Raw genomic sequence first — 8,466 nt, forward strand, 5'->3', positions numbered from 1 at the left:
TAGAATAACCTAAACCTCTACTAAATTAAACTTTATGTTTGTACTTTATGTTTGGCTGTTGAAATGATCCTGCCCTTCCAGAACTGTTTTACCCTCCTACCAAATTTCTAAAATCTAAACATGTTATGTAACAAGATAGTAGTGGAGAGTCCATTCAGAAAGAAACTAATATTTAGTTGCGAATAACTAAAAAAACAGAGCCCGAAACGCAATTTTTTTTATCCTTGATTTTGACTTTATTTTAGTTTCAGGAATCACCCCTTAAATATTTTTACACCTGTGGCCGAACATCCCGCATAATTCCATTAACGCGCACGCTATTAATACATTTACTGTAATTTGTATCAGTACAGATACAAGCTTTCTGTTATAATGTACTGTTATAAGGACTTTCTGTTATAATGTAGTGCAATTTAATACAAATAAATATAAAGTTGACGAGATTTTAAATAATATAAATATAAACGAGTTGAAGTTTTATAGCATGGCACTCGAGCATTGCCATACCAAATGCAGTCTACGACATTTTACGCCGCCTTCGAAAAGGTTGCTGCAGTATACTTATTATACTGTAATATGTAAATAGAGTAATCTTAACCATTGTTATCAACGGGGATCAAGCGAACTTAAAACACCTTGCACAACCACATACTCGAGACTGTAAGAAATATCTGTCGTAATTCAATCAAAAATGAATATTATCTATGTATTGAGTTTGAGTTAGCTTCTCGAATCACTACGTGAAATAATAAAAAATATTATTTTCATAGAATAATGTTATCTAATTAATCATTCGCCTACTATTCTAATAATTGATTCGTTATTAATTCATGCAACCCAACCCTCTGGCAACGGCATTGAAAAATCTAAACCAAATCGGAAACATAGATCATATTCACTTTTAATTTAGCTGTAAATTATAATCATAGAGATATAAGGATAGAGTGCGAGGGCGAGCTGAGAAAGCGAAAGCGAAAGCGAAAGAGAACGCTGCATAAAGGCCTCTTGTGTCCTTGTCTAATAACGCATGCTCATTCGTATAGCAAACATATAAGTGTATAGCCAACACAAACATTGTCAGTGTCATGCCTGATTAGACAAGGACAGAAGACACTTTTATGCAGCGTTCTTTCTACTCCTATATCGCATCCACTTACACGATAATTTAAGACTATATGACTCGCGTACTCTAACTCTTTGTATATCTATGGTTATAATAGACATTTATTGCAGTCTCACAGTTGTTCGAAATTTTGAGTTTTAGAACATGTCTAAGAATCATCGAAATGGAAAGGTAGGTAGCATTTCTGCACTTCCATCAAAATTACTATTAACAAATTGAACACTTTAAACACTCCATCCATTACATAAATCTCTATTATATAATTGTGATAGTATGACATATTTTTAATCTTCTAATCTATGACCAGAGAGGAAACTTCCTTTCTGCTGTGACGTCCATATCTCATAAAAAGGTTATTTGAAAGTGAGTGGTTTTCACGTTCGTGTTCTATGTATATATGTAGCGCTTAATGTTCTAAAACAGACAACAATTTAAATATCCGTGAAGGTCACCTTTTATGAACATTGTAAGTTATAATTTAATTTTATACATATAAGAAATCATTCATATTATAATATTGAAATATACATCTATACAGATATTGCATACATATGTATGTATGTTAGGTTAGAAAAATTTACCAAATATCCAGCTGGACAAATTGTAAAGTACAAATTAAATAAAAAAAAAAGAAAAAAAGAAAAAAAAAGAAAGAAAAGATATGTATCTATATATATATATATATATATATATATATATATGTACAGCAAATTTCCAATTAGATGAATTTTTTACTGTATATTCCAAAAACAATATGTAAAACGATTTTAATTAATATTATCATTTGTCATTTTACATCTACCTATTTACAAAATTACTGTGGACTTGTCTAAAACCACCAGAAATGAATAACATAGAAACTTAGGACTTTACCGTGTCGCTGCTGTTACTGCAAAAAGCACACGACCACAAAGTATTAGTAGTAGTAGTTGGTAATATTAGTATTGCTAACCACTATTACTAGTAATAAATATTAGTAATAGTGATTATGAAAACAGTCAATCATATATATTTTGAAAATATTTAGATTTTTTTCTTTGGTTACACTAAAATAAATTCTCTCTTATTTAAGCAAACGGCTCAAAAAATATTTGTTTAGGTATACAATATAATGTATATCTCCTATATGATTATAAAATGGTACATGTAACTTAGAAGAAACCATGTTTAGAACCTCGTATGACTGGTTACTACTTACAGACTTATTAATATGTGTAAATATTTATAGTATATTTAAGAGATTTATGGCCTAACAAAATGATAAGACTCATTAAATAGACATAGCGACAAATGATTTCTATCAGACTGTTTTAACATTATTAAGCGATCTATTAAGAAGGATATTATTTTACAATTTTCATGTATAATAAAGATTTGGAGGACGTCTTCAGATACTTTAACAAATTACAGAGTATCCTAAATCTAACTCACAAAAGGATATTATAAAAGATGTATACCAACTTTGTCTATCTGAAATATCTCTTATTACTTTAAATAACAGAAAACAGTAAGTTATAAAATATATTTAGATTCTAAAACAGATCTAATATGATGACGATGTATTTTCTTTTATATATATATATATATATATATGGTGATATCATATACAAAGGATCTTCAGAGTCCTTTCAAGACCTTTTAAGACCTTCATGTCAGTTTCATTTTTTAGTGAAATGTCTTATATTCCAATTTCATAAAATGTTGAATAATGAACATAAAAGTACTTCATTAGATTAATTGCAAAATTCAGTGTTACTAAGATTCCTTCTATCTTTCTTTACAGAAAGATTAATTTTATTAGTGTTTTTTAGATGTGTATTTGTGCATATATTGTTTATCGTAATGAGGCTTGTAATTTAGTACAACCTTTGCTTAGATAAGTACACGTTCAATATTTTAGATACAAACAAACAGTAAATAGTGACTATTAGAAACAGCAGTGTTAGATTGTTGGCGTTATTCTTACAAGAATATTGATATTGAGACATTGTGAAAGTCTAAACCACACATATTTTTCATACCAGAAACACAATTTTTTGGCCTGCTCGAACCTTACAATTGTTATTTTTGGATGTTTTGTTGGGTAGTATATCAGTAACACTGCAAAATATAATAGAAATATTTCACAATGCAAGTAATAAATTCGACAAACTCAAATGTATGAGGAATTATTTTCAATATAATCCCAATTCTATTGAAGTCAGACATAAAAGTTATATGCCTTGACAACACAAATTCTACAGAGCGTTTTACCTTTTCGCCTACAAAGAAACTATTACAACAAAGTATGTCTTCCTCCTAATTTTTTGTAAATAATTCTTATTCTTCTCTTATTATTTGAAACAATAAAAATGAAGTGAACAGAGTTGGAGGAATACCTTGTATAATACTTACAGCAGCTACAATATCTACATAAATTTTAAAACATTTATCCTATCTAATATTTTTTAAATTTAAGTGACACAATCTTAAACTTAATAATTGTCAATTGTATGAATTTAAAAGTTGTGTTCATGTGTTACAAAGCCTAATAAACACAAAGAGTAACATGCAGTTTTGTAACAAAATTTTACTTGAAATCTTTTACGCAAACATTCTATGAAGATAAAAAGAACAGTACATATTTTCCTAAGACCACTGTTATATGATTTTTTGCTGTCATATCCCAATTGGTTATAAGTTTCAAACATAATAATGATGAATGCATATAATTCTGTTCATATTCAATTGTCAGTAGTCGTTGAAATCCATGATTGTTTTCCAGATTGGGGTTAGGTTATATAAACTTTTATATGAATAATCTAATATAAAAACGGAATATTTATATGTATCTAATGTTGATATTGACAAGATTTTATGTAATTATTCTATTATACGTATACAATTAGCGATATTTAATTTTATTACTAAATGTATACACATATTCGTATTTACGAGTTATATTTCTTTAAATATTTATACGCAATTATTCTTCAACCTATTTGTTATTAGAAGTAAAAATACTACTCTTATTTATGTAAAAATATCTCTAGAATCTTCAGGCGACTCTTATCTTTTTAAATGGGACTAAATGTAACATTTAAACATGATAAATTATGTATGTATTTTTTTCTAAAGCTCAATAATTGCCTTTATTATAACGTATAGTCTAACCTATATTCTAATATTCTACATTTCTGATATTTTAATGTATTCTAATATTCTAACGTATTCTAATATTTTATAACTCTGGCATCCTCATATATTCTAATATTCTATAATTCTGGTATTTTAATATATTCTAATATTTATATAAAAGCATTCTTCTTTATTACTTAACGTACATAATATACGTCACCGTGATTCTTCAGGACTAACGTTACTCTATTAAACCAGTTGCACTACCAGCCAAATAATGCATTAACGGATTAATGGATTCTGCTATTAGTTTTTGTGAACAGAAAGGCTGCAGATTTGATATGGGATCAGTTTTATTCGGTTATGTTGCCAGCTTTTCCGTTAGGCAATTATTTCGTTTTTCCCATTAGCTAACTACTTCCTTTCTCCGTAATTTGGAAGAATGTACAATAGACCTAAGGACCTTTTAAGTACCAGTAATAAACTGAAAATACTTGTACGATTAAAGCTTCCTGCCAACTAATAAGACTCGGTTTATGGTGGGGCCTTAGGTTTATTGAGTGTTTCTCTAACGGTGCTTGGGCCTTGACGGTCAGACAATGAAGGACGTCGCGCGGACCTTTTCACGCGACGATACGATATTATTGGAAACACTCGAAAAATGGTGGTTGGTATTAAACAATATACCCTGTATATCTTATAGGAATATTGAAATATACATACATACATATTTTATATATATGTAACTTATTGTATTTTAGGCATATATATATGGAGGAAAATGGTATAGTGCTAGTAGATTTGGTAACGGTATGATTGTTACAATATCGTTCGATGCTCCGGCAATCTATGTTTGCGCAATCACTATTCGTCACTCACTAACTTCGTTACAACGATTCTTTTTAAAATATGGTGACAACAGTCTATGACAACGCTGATAACACTCTATGACAATTTCTTTTTTAAGAGTTTCATATATAGGAAAACAACTACTACTCCAAATACCTTCCATTACGAACAACTTCTTCTGCTTTGCTAAATTTATCAACTCTGTTGTTTGCTTCAAATTCATAGTTAAAGGTTTTTCACATAAAACATGTTTCCCATGATTTAACATTAATTTTGCAATGTCAAAGTGTTGAGGATGTAACGTTCCAATATATACGACATCTGTAAATGTAAAAAAATACAAAACAATAGATTACAACAATTTTGTGTTATTTCACAAAAACTGGCTATCGTATTTAGCTTTCGGTATTTCGGAGGTCACGTGGAGTTTTGTGAACTTCACAGGGCACTGGACACACGTCTGCACGTCTCGGCACTCAGCAGCAACTGGATGGTACTTGCTACTTTGTGGACTTTGCCGGGCACGTCTGCACGCCTCGGCGCTCACGAACGAACTGGTGTACGAATCTGTATGTAGACCCTATATATTTAACTTCCGCACGTTTGATTTACGTTTATCTACGTTGAATTTTCTACAGAAAAAGACTATTTTCAAATTATTCGATATTAACAATAGAGCACGATGACAAAATTACAATTCATTTTTAAGTCCTTTATCTTTGTCACGACCGGCATACTTCAAATCCGATGTACCGGTGATGGAGATGAGAAAGCAAAGTATCGTGACAAAATCATCAACAGCCGCCGAGTATGTAGCTTTGTCAGAAGCAGTGAGTGCAATAAAATTTGTAAAAAAATTATTGAAGAATTTCAAAATAATGATCGACAGACCAATAAAAATTTACGAAGATTATTCTGGAATGATTGCGATATCAAAATTTGGAAACTTGGCAAAAAATTCTAAGTACATTGAAGTTCATTTCCATTTTGCAAATGAAAGTTACGAAAATAAAGAGATTGACATTATAAGAGTAGATTCAGAAAACAATGTAGCTGATATTTTACCGAAGGCTCTAGGGAGAAATAAATTTGAAAATTTTAGATTACTTTTAAAAATGGTTTAATTTTCATAAAAGGTAATGAATATGCAGCACAAAATTAAGGAGGTGTATTGAGATATGTATAATTTTTGTGCTGGTGTCACGACCGGCATACTTCAAATCCGATGGACCGATGATGGAGATAGAGATGTGGCGGCCTTGGCGACAATGTATATCGCCGAAGTGCCTAATGAGTCATCTGTATCCTAACGGTCCTTCCACCGAATGTCCTAGAAGTGTGACAACGGTCACGTACGCCTACAGGGTAGTGGGGATATTGAGGGATGACAAACAAAGAAGAAACAGATGTTACCGAAAGTCAAATTGTAAGAGCTTCAGTCTTGGAAAGTCACGGCTGGAGCTCAGAACAAAATCGCAGTCAGTGTAAATTCAGAATACAAGAAATAAATTCTCTTATTTTTTTTTTTTTTTTTGTTACCTTAATTTTTTCTTTTTGTTCGAGCCCCCTGCTTTTTATTTTACGTGACACTGGCTTAGATTAAATGCGTAGTAGAGACATTCGTACGTGGATATCAATGTGGAGATATGTGTGTGCGCGGCGACTGAGAAACAGATGAATGTAAACATTTTGGTCGGTTAACAGTCTACAAAAGGTCGGGTATGGAAGAAAGTGCTGAGGTGCGTGTAAGTGTGTATCGATGAATATTCTAGAAATCGTTTATAAAATAAATATGTGTCTACGTTAATATTAATGCTGAAGTGGTATGTCGTGATAGGTGTAGAAGGAATGCTCAGATGTTTCAACAAAAAACGTTTATTAACTTGGTAACAAAACAACCATTAACAAAAATTAACACAAGTAACAATTAGCACGTTTGGTAACGATCAACGCTTGACGCAGGTTATAGGAAGTCGGGCGCTCGTTTCGCGTGATCCTTCGCACTTCGCAACTCGGGGCAGACTGAATCTCTTTGATTCGAAAGCCACGCCGATTCTTTTCTTTGTTGGCCATCGATATCGCGCGCGTTTGTTAGAAGTCCGCGACGACTGCCACGTGTGCGGTCTCCCGAAAATTCGGCGAACGAGCCGTAGGGATATCGATGACACCTAAGGCTTGTCTGCATAGCGCTTTTAAGATAAAGCGCTTTGTGCCGCGAAACTGTTGGAAATTTCCGAGGTCGAGTGCCGCCATATGCATTTGATCTCTTCTAAGATTGTTTAATAATGTTGATTGTGGCAAAGATATTTTAAGTTATTTGTTATATATGATTGTAAGAAACATATATGTTGTGTTATTTGTGTGTTAGTCATTTATACAGAATAAAAAGACTAAGAATTCTTAAGTCGTAGCTCCAATGAATTGCTTCAATGCCAAGTTGTTGTATTATATTATTCTATCTTAGAATTGCCGAAAGTTATTTTCTTACTGATTAATAATCATCAGTAACTGTGATAGAAATCTCATAAATGCGAACATTGAGCTACGAAAAGTATCCCATAAACAAACAGGCTTTCATCGTAGTAGTAATATTTCAGTGATAATTTTCTTGCGAACGATGGACTCACTTGAAACTATAATACATATAGTTATTACTACTTGAGGCTTCATGGTGTTAGCCATGTCCAACAGGAATATCATCCCGATTCGAAGCTTCAATCAAAAGATTTCAATTTGAAAATTTAATTCATCAGTTTTTCTTCGACGAAAATCGACGAAAATCGAGATGCTGAAGTAAAACAGATCAAGATATAAATTTCATCTGCGACAATGTTAGTGTTAAATCGCCTACGACATTCCATAAATATAGATAATATAAATTGAAGTCATCTTGAATCGACTGCTGCTTGACTCTTCATTGTTGAATCTTGACTCTTTATTCTTGAGTCTTAACTCTTCATTCTGGAGCCTTGACTCTCGATAGGAAAGATCCAAAAACAAAATTCCTTGCCTCCGAAGTAATTAAGATTTTTATATTTTAATCGGGAGAACTAGTTAAAAGATTCATCTTGGTCATCATCTTGTGATAATTGCAAGCCGAAGGCAGAACTTGTATGAAACAGAGAAGTATCATAGGAGTTACATATATTTATACTTTTGAAAATCTTGACTTGAACGCAGCAAATATAACTTTTCAATGATTTATTTGATGTATTTGATTGAGTTTGTAAAATGTAAAAAAACACTTAAATACTGCATCGCTTATCGTTGACTGTGTCGTAAAATGTACGGTTATTTATTTAAAACATCTCCTGAATTGATAATTTTTCGACCAGTTTATCCCAAAGTTTACAAGAAATTCACAAGCTCTTCAACAT

At 31.7% G+C, this 8,466-nt stretch overlaps 2 long non-coding RNA genes across 2 annotated transcripts; one reads left to right on the forward strand and one right to left on the reverse strand.

The window, feature by feature from the left end:
- Window positions 1-934: 934 nt before the first annotated feature.
- On the forward strand, window positions 935-1,781 carry LOC126926948 (uncharacterized). Its single transcript, XR_007715029.1, has 2 exons — window positions 935-1,394; window positions 1,431-1,781. It is a non-coding gene; the product is annotated as an uncharacterized LOC126926948 (long non-coding RNA).
- A 1,209-nt stretch (window positions 1,782-2,990) lies between these two features.
- LOC126926949 (uncharacterized) lies at window positions 2,991-4,511 on the reverse strand. The gene is made up of 2 exons (XR_007715030.1): window positions 4,447-4,511; window positions 2,991-3,924 (listed from the first exon to the last, which is right to left on the reverse strand). It is a non-coding gene; the product is annotated as an uncharacterized LOC126926949 (long non-coding RNA).
- Between the last annotated feature and the right edge of the window lie 3,955 nt (window positions 4,512-8,466).

This window comes from Bombus affinis, unplaced genomic scaffold, assembly GCF_024516045.1.
Source record: "Bombus affinis isolate iyBomAffi1 unplaced genomic scaffold, iyBomAffi1.2 ctg00000064.1, whole genome shotgun sequence".
Taxonomy (NCBI): domain Eukaryota; kingdom Metazoa; phylum Arthropoda; class Insecta; order Hymenoptera; family Apidae; genus Bombus; species Bombus affinis.